We start from the raw sequence: 16,366 nt of genomic DNA on the forward strand, positions 1-16,366 counted from the left end.
TGATACACACCTAGGATCATATCTATTCATTTCACTTTGCAAAGTGAATGTAGAACACCTGAAATGTAATATGCTAAAAATCACTTAAAATATCCCTGCCTTTTTACTAGTTTTGAGAAGATTGTGAGGGAGTTCAACTGAAGGCACACTTTATTGGGCTAAGCAGAGGTGACCATTGGGAAGGGAATTTCCTTTAAGGATCCAGTATTTGGACTCACGTCACAGGGCAGTGAGTACCATTTCTGTTCTAAACCTAGGAGTTCATCAATCACAAAAGTCTGAGACCCAAATTCTGTATCTGTAAACCCTTGGGATTATCAACAAGGTGTTTCTCAATGGAGTGACTTCATGTTTGAATCCTTAGCTCATTGCTCTCAAATTCATTTTTACCTTTTTTACTTTTCAAATATTTCAAAAGCTGTTTTTACTTTAAGGATTAAGAGGGAGATTCCTCATGTTTTAAATGAAAATGCAAGAATTTTTTCAGAGATTATAAAAAAAAAGAATGCTTCTAGTCCAGACATCATGACTTAAATTCTTCATTAGACAGTATATTTTTGCATATCTTTTAATTTATACAAAAGACCAAGGATGAACTGTTTGTAATTTTTGAGTGCAAACAAGAGATGTCTCAAGAAGCAGATGAATGGTTTCTGCAGGATATTACAGAAAGTATTACCCATGAAGAGAAATAGTTAATCTTTGTCATTTGATATGAAGATACAAGGACATAACAAAAATCATTCTGGAGGAAATACTCAAATGTATGCTAAGATTCTGTTATAGGTGACATATAATCTTGATGTGCTTATGGAAAATCAATATGCATTTAATTATTGTGGATTTCACAGTTATTTATGAGTTGAAAGCTATTATTACCATTATCAAAATAATTTATTAAATTATGATGAGTAACAACAAAACAAAAAACTCCACATAGGGTACAAAGTGTATAGGCATCATTCTCTGTAGCTGAGAATTAAAGATATAGTGTGTCAAGTCAGATATAACTAGAGTATGGGTTAAATGGGTTAAGTGGTTTTCAATACTTCTTCTACTAAGTGGTCCTTTTAGTGTGTGTGTGTGTGTGTGTGTTTGGATCCTTTGTCTGATAGATTTTTAACCTCTAAATAAGTTGCATTCTTAAAATAATGTATTATATACAGGTGTTAATCAGAGCTTCTGAGCAACATTAGAAAATTGGCATTTTATTCTTTTTACTTATTGATCACCTACATTTTACTAGAGCATCCTTACTTCAATGAATATTATAGTTGGGGTGTGTGTGTGTGTGTGTGTGTGTGTGTGTGTGTGTGTCAAATAAATAGTTCAACTGATAAAATTCTAGACTTACTAGGAAGGAACCTTGAGATTTTAGTTGGCTTCTGCAAGGTTTCACAAATATATGTAACTTTTTTTAGAACTAAAACAAATATTTCTACCTCTCAGAGGAACAGGTACCCCAATATGAGATTCACTGTGTTAAAACCATTATAGATTTGGAGGTGTTATTGTAACAACTACCCAAAAAGAATGTTTAGGTAGACTATATGATAATGAGGATTATAGCATGAAGTGGGATGCCCACCATGTAGACAGGTGTGGTCAGTGGCAGCAGGGACAGATACAGTACTGAGCATTCACTGTGTGCCAGATGCTTTTTACAAAGTATGTGCTAGTCTTAACAAAACCCCATGGAGTAAGTATAATTTTCACTGTTGTTCATATGAGAAAATGAAGCCTGAGGAATTGGGCAATTTGCTTATGGTTATGTGGTTAGAAGTGGTGATAACTGGATTTGGATCCGATTTACATTGCCCCTTGACTGGATTCAGTTTCATGCAGAGTAGACAGTTATTAGGAATACATGAGAGAACCAAGAGGGAGGAAAATAGGAGAGAAAGAAACATTTAGTTGAAGGAGGCATTAAAATTGGACCTGTACAAAAAGAAAGGAAAGCTGAAAAATTTTAAGATGAGTGTTCGCCATGAATTGGGAATACAGCTTGGTCATAACAAATGCACTAGAAGTCACTACTTTTTGTGTGTTAAATTTCAGGTGTTCTAAATTAGTACACATAAAATACCTGTTACTAAAATTAGGAGATTGAGGGTTGAGAATGTTGCTATTTTCCACTTCATTCTCTCTTAGACCACAGAACTTACCTTGCAGTGAACACCATGTTTATTTTTATTATGTGGTATAAATGAATGCCTTTAGTCATTTTGGCGGGAGGCCATTCTAAATCTTAGAAAAGGCACATCTGAACAGGTGGTGAATCTTCAGATTTCCTCTTGGTGAAGGCTATGCACAGAGAAGGAAATTACATGTTGTGGATTAATTGTCTCATGCTGCTATTTCTTTTTCTCGTGAATTCTATTTCCTATAAACACCATTAGTTGACGGATCAGTGGTTTGCTATTATTAACCAGGCTAGGTATATTCTTCAGTGTCCCTGTCCAAAAGTTACTCAGCACGGGTTTGAGCCACACCATATGTCCAGGTTGCTACATTTTTGTCAAGATAATGCAGTGCAGCGAAGTCCCATGCATTCCCTGCAGCTTTCTTTCGGGGAAAGAAAGTCTGCCTTTTTTCTAGGGACAGACATTGGATTTAGCTCTTATGTCACTGGTTTTTATTCATCTCATGGCAGGTCCTAAGACATGATTTCAGCAGTGATAACCTAATCTGCTTTATTTTTTAAAATGTTCTTCTTTGAACTCATCAGATACATATTAAAAAATTTTTTTAATGTTTATTTTTTTTGGCGGGGGCAGAGAGAGAGAGACACCCGAGTGTGAATGGGGCAGGGGCAGAGAGAGAGGGAGACACAGAATCCAAAACAGGCTCCAGGCTCTGAGCTGTCAATATAGACCCCAAGGTGGGACTAGAACCTGTGAATTGCTAGATCATGACCCAAGCCAAAGTCAGACGGTCAACCGACTGAGCCACCCAGGCATCCCAACAGACAACATATTTTAATTAAATCAAGATAGATTTAAAACTAGGATATAAAAATCTTTCTAATGAGTTTGCCACTTTTGTTTTTTAAAATGATATGTATATAATAGTGCAGTGGTTGAGAGAGTAGGTTCCCTGTCAGTGTGACATAATTCAAATTCTGGCTATGTCCTTCAGTAATAGCTGTGTGACTTTGGGTTAGTTTCTTAACAGTTCTGCTTTTCAGTTTTCACATCTCTAAAATGGGGTGAGGACAATGACTGCCTTTCCTAGTGTGTAGTTTCGTGGGTGTATGTGTTTGTGTGCAAAATAAATGGGTTAGCATGTATGAAGCATTTAGAACACAACTTTGTGTGTAATCTGCCACCACTATTCCTATGTACTCATTGAGGCCTATCTACTATGTACCTAGTTTGTGTCAAGCACTGGGCTTACAGTGATGAAAAACACATAGACAAGGTCTCTGCTCTCCTAGGGCTTATATTCTACTGGTAGGAGACAAGTAATAAGCGAGAATATGTAAGCAAAAAAAAAAAAAAATCAAATAAACAATGAGAAATGCATAAATTAACATAAAGTATTAAGACTGAAAAAATGGGGATACTTTAGTTTCTGAGACTGTGACATTTAAACTCAAATCTTTATAGGAATAAAAAGCCAACCCAAGAAAATGTCAGAGGGAAGAGCATTATAGGGGGAGGGAATGGCTTGAAGGAGTGGGCAAAAGGTAGAGAGTCAAAAAGTTGGCCAGGAACAGCTTGTTGAGAGACATGGCGCCAGGATAAGAAATTGGATTTTACTTAAATGTAGCTGGAAGCCATTAAGGAGAAAAGACTGACCATGTTTATATTTTAAAATGATTCTTCTGAGTTTTGAGTGGAGAGGACTATTTGGCTGGAGCAAACAAGGAAGCAAAGACTGGTAGGATGCTACCAACGTGTGCTAGGTGAGAAATGATGGCGACCAGGTCTAAGGAGTTCCGAGTAGAGATAGAAAAAGAAAGATTCCAATGACAGTTTTGGATTATTTTTATGCCATGCCCTCTACTCGGCCACCTGTCAGACAGGCACCAAAAAGTACTTGCTGAAAGCACTTACAATCCATCACATGTTTATGGAACACCCAGACACTGTAGTCACTATTTGAGATTTAAAGTTTTAGTCTGGTAGGGAAAATAGACACATTAAAATTAATATGATACAATGTGATAATGTCTTTAGTGTGTATGAATAAAAGGCACTAGTACTCACAGTAACTCACTTGTCTGGGGCTATCCACAGGAATTCACTGAAGGGATGATATTTGATTGTAGCTCAAATGATAGCTTGGGGTTTGCTATGTTGAGGAATGAAGAAATGCACGGTAGGTAGAGAATGGAGGAAGAGCACGACCCAGAATTGTGAACATTTATGGTGTATTTGGGGAGAAGGACATCAACTGATAGGACTAAAATGTACCAGATGGACAAAAGGGAGAATTATGAAGAGAAGGTTGTCTGTGATAGGGTTTTATTTTGCAGGAAAGAAAGTGTTGAGGAATTGGCAAACAAATATTATATTTATCATTTATATATATGTATATATAACTATATTCTAAATCTTGTATATATAGTTACTACATATATAGTTATATATATAACTTTGACAAAGATTTAGAATTTTATCAAGAAAAAAAGTTCACCAAATACCGAGTCAATAGCTATTATCTTCATTTTAATTCTGATGAGAATTTACCACACAGCCAAGGGCAATTGACCAAATCACTCCTCTATGGAACAGGGTAAAACCAATAGTATCTCTTTGTAGGGCATGCAGAGTTTATGAGTACATAAAATTTGTCCATTATAGTTATGCTGACTACTTGTACAAAAGTTTATTTACTCATTTTTTTAAAAAAATAGATTAAGCATGGAAGTAATACTTTCGTGTATTTATTCAATGATAACAGCAATAATACTGACATTATATGAAATTTATTGAACATGAAAAATATTTGAAAGCTTTTTATACAAAGTATATATGCAAACATTATATATTGCTACAAATATGACTAATATATTTATTGTATCATGAATTCACAACAATACATGATCAAAACCATTAAGACACAAATAAATGAACAAAGAATTTGAGCAGACAATTTAGAAAGAAGGGAAAATAAAAGGCTAAAACCTATAATGCAATATAATATATTACATATATGATATATAATATTTACATATAGGTCTATACTTCTATATGCCTATATATCTAACTTTTACTTGAAAGTGTGTAAAGTAAAATTCAACTTGTATTATTTATCAAATTAACTTCTTAGAAAACAATTTGATGATATGTATAAAGATCCTTAAAAGTTTTTATGTATTTGCTAAGTAATTCTGTTTCTGGGATGTATTCTAAGTTAACAAACCTAGTAAACTGTAAAGAATTGGGAAGAACTTAAACTTCCAACTATAAGAAAACGTTTTGGGAATCAATGGTAAAGTCACTTCATGTATTATGATACAGATTTTCAAATAAGATTTGTGGAAAGTATGTAATAACATGGGAAATGTTTTGATGTAAAATCAGGTAGAAATTATGTCTAAGCTTAAAATATATGAAATATGTTAGGCAGAGAGACTAAAATTGAAGATATTTATATTGGTTGTTTTAAGGTGAGGAGATATGGATCATTTTTTCCCCTCTGAGTGTTCCATGTTTTCTTCGAATAAGAAATAATTTTATAACATATAGTTTTATCTGGTATTTACATCTCTCTTGTCAGATGATTAATAGGATTTTAAATCCTGTTAATATTTAATTAATATTTAAATGATTTATTTAAATCATAATTATTGATAATTACAATAATCCTGTTATTGTAGGAATTTAACACCAGAGACTTGTTTCTGTACTTGTTCAGGCACAGTACTAGGTGCCTGTGGCCGATGATGGAAAAAAACCTGGTCCTTGTCCTTGAGGAGCTCCCAGGTTCTGGTGTGGCCAGGTACAAAGCCCCTGGTCAGGCGTCTAGCTCATGGACATCATTATAACCTAGGAGCGCTAAACAGATGATATCCATCCATTTTTCAAAGATGGCCAGGATGATCATTTGACTTATCCAAGAAACTCAGCACCTCCCTATTTATATCTGAATAAAATCCTCTACTACATAGTTCAAACACATTGTTCCTGATATTATCTTCATAAGAGATGATGAAAAGTTGATTACCATTCTTTATATAGTAACCTACCTGCTGTAAAGAGTAGGATTACATTCTCCACATAACCTCCCCATCCCATGCTATCCATATTGAGAGACATTTTTGGAGCTAACAAGAAGGACTTAGTTTTACCTTTGCAGTCAATTGCTGATCCATGCAGTTTGTGATGTATTTATGGAAATTGCCCCACTATCGACTTTACGTACGTCCAGCTGGACTTCATCTCGTACCATGGGGCTTTTGCTTTTCTTGAATTCTTTTTGATTTTTATGCATATTTGTGCCTGAAAAATCTTTTATTGCCTGTTTCAGTCCACTTTTTCTGTATGAACCAAACATTAGGCTCTGATTATATTCTTTTCAGAATATAGAATGAGTATGAGAATATGTATAGAATATGAGTATAGAATATGAGTATGAGTTGGACACTTAGGTTATGTTTCTCCAGATTGTTCTATTAGGTAATATGATTTAAAATCTAGAGCTTATCTCACCAGCATAAATGACATCTCTATCTTCTCAGGGACCAAAGAACCATCTTCTTGTTATGGAAGTAGATGAAATTGTTTGCCATAGTGGGTTTATCGATAGACTTATCATTAGGCTTTGGATGTAAATATTTTTCTTAATTTGTCTCTATTTGAATAATGCAATGTGTTTTTCCCCATATGTTTTATGATCTAAGGATTAGTGATAGACATTTCCAGATGACATTGTCATTTTTATTTATTTTTAATCTAAATGATTGAAATTATAAAATTAATATGTTCATTGTAAATAGTTAAAACATAACAGACTAGTCAGAAATGAAACATGAAATTCTGCTTCTCTCCTCCTATAATTCCATCAGCACCTCTGTTGAGATTTTCAGATATATTTTTATATTCTAGACATTTTCCTGTATAAACATTCTATGTATGCATAATGTATTATTACTTATATAACTTTTACATAATATCTATATATCTTGTTTTAATAAAAAGGAGATCATAGTGTAATATTGTGTTGCAGTATTCTCTTTCCACTTACTACAACATCACGCAAAACTTTTCACATCAGTCACTTTTAGACCTTTCTTAGTTCTTTAGAGCGTTTTCACAGCTACACATTATTCTTTTGTATGGTTTATTATGAAATCAGTACAATAGTTGATGATGTTGATTTCCTGTGATGTGTCTGGATGTATGCTAGGTGCTAGGGATGCAATAATTAATAAGACAGACAAAATCTCTGTTCCCGGTGTTCACATTTTTGTGCCCTTAAGGATGAGCATTATATTGCTCTCACTTTTTCACTATTACAATGTTTTTTAAAAGAATTGATTTTATTCCATTTACACTTATTGACTTCACAAGTGTATTTGGTCTTTTGATGTCTTAGAATGCTGTATTTCATAATTTATTGCTTCCTTTCTTACGTAGTTTTAGCTAAATTGCCTGTATTTTTCTTTGCACTTCTGGGGGCAAAAAAAGTATCAGCTGAACTAACCTATTTCTTTTAGTGGTTTTTAAAATATTCTTAAATAATAAATTTGAATAACTCTTTCTTGATTATTAACTTTATACAATTTCTGCCTGCCTTGAAAAATGAGAGAATTGCTATGTTTACATTTTCCTTTACTTCCTAAGTGTTATACATTATTATTTTTGCATTTCAAGGTTTATAACATTCACATTCTGTTCTATAACCATAATTACCATATGCATTTAGATCTAGTTTTTAATTTATATTGATCTAGCACTGATCCTTCATATAGTACACATTATTTTGATTTATCACTTGGATGTGTGTATATATATATATGTATATATATATATACATATATATATATACACACACACACACACATAGTATTTATATAAATTTAAAGAATCACCAATTGATTACTCATGCCCATGAATGCTTAAAAATTAATTTCTCTTATCTATATATTTGACTCAAAGACATGGCTGAGTATAAAGTTTGGGAGTCATATATTTTTTTCTGTTAGAATTTTGAAGGTATTTCTCCACTGAGTTAGTCATTGATAGTTGAAGTGGAAATATCTAAGACTTGTCTGAAATGCTAATTTTTTTCCTACATTACACTGTGCCAAGGGCGTATTAGGTGCTGGAGGATAGAAAAATATCGCAGACTGTTTCGTTGCAAAGCTCCTAGAATAGGAGTGGTCAAGTTCCAAATCAATTGTCTGGCTTATGGACATCATTCTAACCATTAGTTTTGAATAGAAATTTCACCTTTTGCTTTGAGGTCAAGAAATTTCACCAGAATATTCAATCTTAGTATTTCTGCATAATTTCTTTGTAAATATAGTATGACTATTTAATTTTAAGTTATCCTTTATTTAAGAAAGATTTTTCGCACTAAATCTCTGAATTTTTCTGTTCCATTATTTTTCTTCAGGAATAAGTTTTGCACATTTAAACTTGTTTTTTCTTGTCTATTATTTTCTCTACAATGAATTTGTACCTTCACTATTTTATTTTTGTTTTACGTAATTTGCTTTTGAAGATTGCCCTTTGTGTTTCTTAATGGTTTTAATAGTATATATTCTACTCTTTGCTGTTTCAAATATAGATTTCATATGGAAATTGCCTGTGCTGTTTTCCATTTCTTTCCTGAAATTGGTCATTTCCCTTCTTATCTTTGTTTGTTACCTTTTATCTTCTTTTATCTCTTTCATATCTTTCTTAAATTCTTTGCCCAGAATCCACATTCCCTTTAGATTCTTGAAGAGTATCATTTGATTTAAATTTCCTTTTGTTTATTGGGGGCAATTCTTTCCTGAAATGTAGTATTTACTTTGATCTTTGCCTCTGTCTGTCTCTTTCTCCGTCTCTCTTTCTCTCTTTTATATCCTATATTTTCTCTTTGGGGTGAGCAGATCACCCACTCAAAAGATTAGGCTTGTTGTTATTGAACATATAAATCACATTTTTTAAAAATTTTGTAATTTAGTGTTTATAATTCATCTGATGTGTCTGGGCAATGCCTTCAGAGGGGAAGATCCTCTCCCTTCTGCCCTTCCAATTCCCTTTTGGGAAGTTTCTTGGCACTAGGAGTCTTAGTGGGAAAAATCTAAATGGGCAACGTGTACCTTTAGTCCAGCCTCCTGTGCTGTTCAGGGAAGCAGAAGTTGACCCCAGTCTTTCTCACTCTAATTAAAGGATCACTAATTAGATGTCCAGTTTGGTCAAGATCTAGAGAAATATAAATTGCCCATGAGTTCTCTCATTTTGTTCCAATTCTATTGTATTTTGCACTAGTCCTCTTAGTCTTTGTAATGGAGTTCTCATAGCTTCCTGATTTTGTTGTCATTGCAATTTTATTTTATTTTTAAATTACTTCCGCTAATGTTTGTGAGTGGCAATGCAGGAAGGAAACAAATATTTTTGTTCTTATATTTCCTAGAAATCTCCATTTGTATGCTCTAAAACAGGTGAAATGAGAATTTATATTGATTGAAAACTATATATGTTGGGTGCCGGGGTGGCTCAGTTGGTTGAGCATCTGGCTTTGGCTCAGGTCATGATCTCACGGTGTGTGGGTTCTAGCCCCACATTGGGCTCTGTGCTGATTGCCTCGATCCTGCTTCAGATTCTGTGTTTACCTCTCTCTCTGCCTCTTCCCCACTTGCTCTCTCTCTCTCATTCTCTCTCTCAAAAATAAGTCAATATTAAAAAAAAATTGCATATGTGTTTTAACTTAAATTATTTTGATTATTTAATAAATCAAAATAATTTGAATTAAAACTATATATATGTTTTAAATCAATATATGTGTATGTTTTAAATAAAAATAAAGCAAAATAAAAATAAGCGTTTTCATATATATGTATATATGTATGAGAGTTTTCAATTCTTAGAGACAAATATATATATATATATATATCCTTTTTTGAGGTACCTGGGTGGTGTAGCTCAGTCCATTGAGTGTCATGGGATCGAGCCCTGCATTGAGCTCCATGCTAAGCATGGACCCTGTTTAAAATTCCTCTTTCCTTCTGCCCCTCTCCCCAACTCATGCTCTGTCTCTCTCTAAAAAACAAACAAAAACATGGTAAGCACCCTAAGCCCTTTTTTTTTTTAACTGAATTCTGTCTAGCATTTTCCCTTTCACACTTTTCACTGTGATTCTTCTATCTAGTAATTTAGCATTCCTCAGTCTTAAGGGAATAAAAACTCCTACTTACCTCACAGGACTATTTTGTGACAATCAAGGAGAATAAAACCCGTGAAAATATTGAATGGTGCTGGTTCCAGTGCAAGTACCAGATATAGTTGATAGTTATATTACCATGAGTTACTTGGGAAGAACAGCCAGGAGTGGCTCACAGAGAGGACCTTCCCAGATTTGCTTTTTGCTGTGTTGTCCACAGAAGAGCTCCTATTTTTTTCTAAGTCCGAGATAAACAAAGTACATGCCAACGTGTCCCTGCTTGCAGTTCCCCTCCCTTTAAGCTCACCTTCCTCTGTGCTTGCTGAAAGAGACAATGAGCCTGCCAGTTCTGTTTCTGCACATTTGCAAAGCAGAGCTGGGGATGGAGGGAACCGAAGTGGGGTTGGGGAGTTTGTACCAGAAGGAGCCAGTTTTATGTACAGGAAAAAGTAATCCACACATAAAGGGCGGTGAGGGCGGCATTCTGGAGGGAGATTTTGAGGAAGGTGTGAATGGCAGAGGAAGAGAGAAAAGGCATTTTAATTTGTGTTTTTGGTTATGAATTGGATTTCTTTTAATGCTTTCAAAAGCTACAAGTAAATATTAGAACTATTTTTAATTACTTGGGGTGAGAGAACATGTTTCGTTGTGATACTGAATGAACGACTTAGGATTTACGTGGGATGAATTCCCTTTTCTGCTCAAGTCCACTCTTAACTCTTCTTCACCCCATCCCTGGGAGGCTGGTCCTGACTTCTGACCTTTGGAGAGCATTACCAAGCAGCTAGCAGGAGGGAGAAGAGAGAGGTCAGGGACCTATGCCTCATACTGTCATCCTGAAGGGTCACTGTGGGCCAGCCGTGTCCCTTCATCCAGGTTCCTGTGGGGCAACTGTGACTCCAGGTCTGAACAACCATGCCCTGCCTCACCCCTTTGGCTTAGGTGTGGTTGTAGCCCTTTGACCCCCATCTTTAGTTCCAGGGTACTGTCACTGTCCCTTGTGGTTTCTGTGTGCCTTGCCCAGACTCTAGTAAACCGTTCTTTTATAAACCCCCTTTTCTCAAGTTACCCAGTTTAGGTGTATCGTGTTCTCCTGGAACTCTGAATGATACTGGGCCATGTGGGAGGCCCTTGGATTTTAGTTTGTGTAAGTATTTTTATAGTGTCTGGAATTTGCCTACAGCAAACACATATGGCCTGGTGGCCATATAACTCAACCCACGGAAACGGGCAGAGCATTTGTTTTTGGTCGGATTCCATGCTTTAAATGGGGGTCTCTATAATATTACTTCACAGGTTATAGAACAGGAAGTATGCCTCAATGTCAATAGTAGATGCCAATTTTAAGGAAAAAGAGGAAAGGACATAAACCTCTTTTGAGCATCAATTTTATGTTGGTATCAGTGCTCAACATTACATTATCCTATGTAATCCTAGTAAGACCTTTGCAAGGATAGTATTTTTTCCTTCATCTTATAGATGAGTATCATGAAGGTTAGACAGTCTTAAGTTGCCTGTCCCAATGTTTCAGACCTGGTAAATGGCAAAGCTATGACTCGAACTCTTCTGATCTCAGTCTACCAAAAGCTGGTTCCCCAGACTGGCTGTACCTAAGAAGGACGTAGGGAGCTCTAAAAATCCAGATGGCCAGGACCACCTCAGATCTGATGAAAAAAATCTCTGGATGTGTAGCCTGTGGATATGTTTTTATTAGCCCTCTTCCCCACATGCCAGGCATTTCTGACATGCAGCCAAATTTGGAAAACCTGAGCTAAAGCTTCCTATTGGTTCAGCTTTTAAATGACAGTAAACTTTTCTTTTCCAGTCTTTTAGTTTGAACATTCTGCTATGACTTTAAACAGAGACATATACCAGGGAGTAAATTATTTCACTCTGTGGGAGTGTTAATTGTGATTTTCCCTCTAGGCTACTTTTTTAAAAACTCGGAGTTTTAGTGATAGTTCATGAATTCAAGGCAATATTATGTTCTGAAGCACTGTACTAGGAATATTTTTATCTCTACTAATATTTGTTGTCTAAAAATAGAATATCATTTCAGAGTCCATGAAAATACACTGAGTTTAAATTATCAATACTGATAAAGTAAAAAAAAAGCTGTTAGTTGTATGTTTGAATAAAAATTGGCATAAAATGAGAATATTGACATTCATTAATCTTATAATCTCTCTCTAATCTTCATGCACAAAAATATTATTGCTATTGTGAGTGCCTCATGATTTTTGAAGAGTGAGGAAGAGAATATGGTATTACAGAAGCACTTGGGACTGAATCTTAGTTATGCACATCAAATCATAATACCATGTAATCCCTCACTGCTCATGCTCCATTTCTCCATCTTTAAAATGAAGGTAAGTCTACCCCACCCAATCTCACAGGAGTATCTATCAAATCTCCTGTTAAAAAATAAATCACTGATTCCTAAGATTGTATGGAATGAAAACATCAATACAATATAGGGAAAAATGAGCCATCAAGGGTTTTTAAAAAGTCCCAATACCCAGTGCCTAACGTATGGTAGATGCTAAATTTTTAGCTATACTTGGCTATATTGGGTCATTATTACATGCTTTAATAAAAGAGCACATGAAGCTTTCTTAGTGCTACATTTGCATAAAAAAATCCGTCGCAAGTAATCACTCCTGTTGGGAGTTTCAGGAAGACTATCTAAAACAATTGTCCATGCAGAAACAGTAAGACTGGAAGGTTCTCAGAGATAGGGATCATGGCACCATTTCCTTTTATATAGCTCCTTACAGAGACAGAAGGAACATGGGATACAAAGTAAGACTTTTTTAAATTTTATTTTTATTTTTAATCCCTTGTAGAAAGGGTGACCATTTGTCTTGGTCTGCTTGGGACGGCTCCAGTTTACATCTCTGCCCCAGTATCATAGTACTAACTTTTCCTTCCTTCCTTCCTTCCTTCCTTCCTTCCTTCCTTCCTTCCTTCCTTCCTTCCTTCATCCCTCCCTCCCTCCCTCCCTCCCTTCCCTCTCTCTTTCACTTTCTTTCTTTTTAAATTTATTAATTTTTTTACACTTACATCCAAATTAGTTAACATATAGTGTAATAATGATTTCGGGAATAGAATTTAATGATTCACCACTTACATATAACACCCAGAGATCATTCCAACAAGTGCCCTTCTTAATGCCCCTCACCCCTTTAGCCCATCCCCCACCCCAAACCCCTCCAGCAACCCCCAGTTTGTTCTCTGTATTTAAGAGTCTCTTCTCGTTTGTCTCCCTGTCTGTTTTTATATTATTTTTGCTTCCCTTCCTTTATGTTCATCTGTTTTGTATGTTAAATTCCACATATGAGTGAAGTCATATGATATTTGTCTTTCTCTGACTAGTTTTGCTTAGCATAATACATACATATATATATATATATAATACATATATATATAATACATATATATATATATAAAATACATATATATATATATATATACCACATCTTCTTTATCCATTCATTAGTAGATGGGCATTTGGGCTCTTTCCATACCCTTTGGCTGTTAGTAGGGCTGCCATAAACATTGGGGTTCATGTATCCCTTCGAAACAGCACACCTGTATCCTTTGGATAAATACCTAGTAGTGCAATTGCTGGGTCATTGGGTAATTCTATTTTTAATTTTTTGAGGAACCTCCATGCTGTTTTCCAGAGTGGCTGCACCAGCTTGCATTCCCACCAGCAGTGCTAAAGAGATCCTCTTTCTCCGCATCCTCACCAACATCTGTTGTTGCCTGAGTTGTTAATTTTAGCCATTTTGACATGTGTAAGGTGGTACCTCATCGTGGTTTTGATTTGTATTTCCCTGATGATGAATGATGTTTAGCATTTTTTCATGTGTCTGTTAGGCCATCTGGGTGTCTTTGGAACAAAGTAAGATTTTTTTTTGAGTTTCATCATTTGAGAGAGAGAGAGATCCAAGCAATAATAAATAGAAAATAATGATTTTGGATTTTTGTTTCCATTTTAGCTGGTAAATGATTACTTCTGAAAAGTTTTAGCATGTGTAACATAAATATTTCATCCTAAGCATTTACAATTTTCACTTTTTAAATGTAAAAACCTTAAAATGTTTTTTCCTAAGCATTTACAATACTAAAAACAGTGCAATATTTCTTGTACTATCCATGATGAGCAGTGTTTCCCAACTATCTGATACTGAAGATCAGCATCTGCTTTATAACATTTTGCTCTGTTTGTCCACTGGAATTTACCAAGGACTCCACCACAGCTGCTACTGAGTGAACTCATGAGCCCACTACTTCTAGGGATAATCACGCTGTCAAACACCAGGGAACTGAAGTGGACATCAACTCTCTATGGTTCCTGGTATTGCTTGCTAATGAAGCCATTCATTTTGGATAATCTGAGAATCACTTTGGATAATCACATCAAAGAGGTGACAGACAGAAAGACTCCTCCGTATCCCCAACTCCTGTTAGTTACCCTCTATTTTTAGGGTAATAACCTCTTCCTTTATTTGAAATTCAACAGGAAAAATCATTTTTGTCTTTAAAGCATTATGAAAATCCTTGAAAATCATCGAAGGGTAATTTGAATTCTAGGAATATGCTTTCAGATTTCTTTGTGTGTGATGTATTTATAGAAAATATTGGACATTCAAAGTTGATAGCCTCCCTTGTTAGTAAGAAACCATTTAGTTATTATTTTTGAGGCCTGCTGTCACCTTCCTTTCCCCAATTGGGGAGAAAAGAGGGTAGTGTAACGGGTTATTTTGGAATATGCAAGACATACGCTGATGAGCTATAATTACATAGTGACATCTTGGGAACTGCTATTTGGACGCTGTTCCCAGCTAATTTATTATTCTTTAAAGATGCTACATTCATATCGGTTTTCATTTACTTTCATTTTTTTTCCTATTTCTTTATAACTGGGAGCACAGCTATGAGTTTAAATATCTCAAGGATTTTTCTCTACAACCTGCAGTCAGCTGAATTAAAACTTGTTAAACCAGCAAAGAAGCTAAAGGTAAAGCTCCTTAAATACTTCTCAAAATCCTCTAATTGGCCTCTTGAAGAATGTTTGCTTTGATTTTGGTGATTAGTTGTGTCCACTTGTAAGATAGTCCTGACTGATATTACTAGGACATCTCTGCCCTTTTCCTGAGAGGGGATGCCATTTACCTAGATACTCATCCAGAATAAAATTGCGTGAATTTTATTGGTCAAACAGTTTAAATGATCTACTTTTCAGATGTTTCTGAATGTCTCCTGTGAACATAGTCTCTGCTCCTGAGTAGCTGACAATGTATTGGGAGGGAAGCTTGGGAAGGGGCAAGTGTTATAGGCGGCATTACGGAAGCACCCAGCTTGGGGTGGGGGTGGGGGTCTCTAGCTCTCCTGAGGAGTTATAAGAGCCTTCCTGGGGAAGTAACTTCTCTGTGGAGACATGAGGTCAAATCAGTGTTATTCAGAGAAGGGACATGGGGCAGCGAAGAGCACTGGAGGCAGAGGGATCTGTGCATCGAACCACACGGGGGTTGAGAAAGGTCAGGCTGCCTCGGGGACACTCTAAATTCTGACTAAGATTCAGTGCACTCATGGAATGTCTTCAAATCTGGCCAGTTATATTCCTCTCGATGCTGGTGTCCATTCTACTTCTTGGCATCTTGTAGTGCAATGAACCATAGTTGGACTAACATGACAGAGAGAGAAGATGCATTTCAATCTTTACTTGTCCGATTTGTATGTTGTAGTGAATTGGAGAAGAGAAGCAACTGAAGGTTTGCAGAAGGAATGAAAACATAGCAGGACTGGTGATACTCCCCTTGGAACTGCCATTAAAGCTCAGTGCAGAGTAGCCCAGGACAGCCCAGCACACTGGCATATGGCCATCAAGGTGTCTGTAGGGTATCGCTTTGCTCTACACTTGCTCAGTCTTCATTTGATACTGAAACACTGTTCTTCAGAAAGTATGGTTGAATTGCCATGATCAATGGTGACCCAACTTACTTTGTACTTGAGATAACTTGAGATTTGTTTTTGA

General features: G+C 35.6%; 1 protein-coding gene across 2 annotated transcripts in view; it reads left to right on the plus strand.

Annotated features, from left to right (window-relative positions):
• FGF14 (fibroblast growth factor 14) overlaps window positions 1-16,366 on the plus strand; it is a 616,830-nt gene that overhangs the window by 132,054 nt on the left and 468,410 nt on the right. The window lies entirely within an intron of this gene.

The sequence above is a fragment of the Panthera pardus genome, unplaced genomic scaffold, assembly GCF_024362965.1.
Source record: "Panthera pardus isolate Hobbes unplaced genomic scaffold, ASM2436296v1 HiC_scaffold_1, whole genome shotgun sequence".
NCBI classification, from domain to species: Eukaryota; Metazoa; Chordata; class Mammalia; order Carnivora; family Felidae; genus Panthera; species Panthera pardus.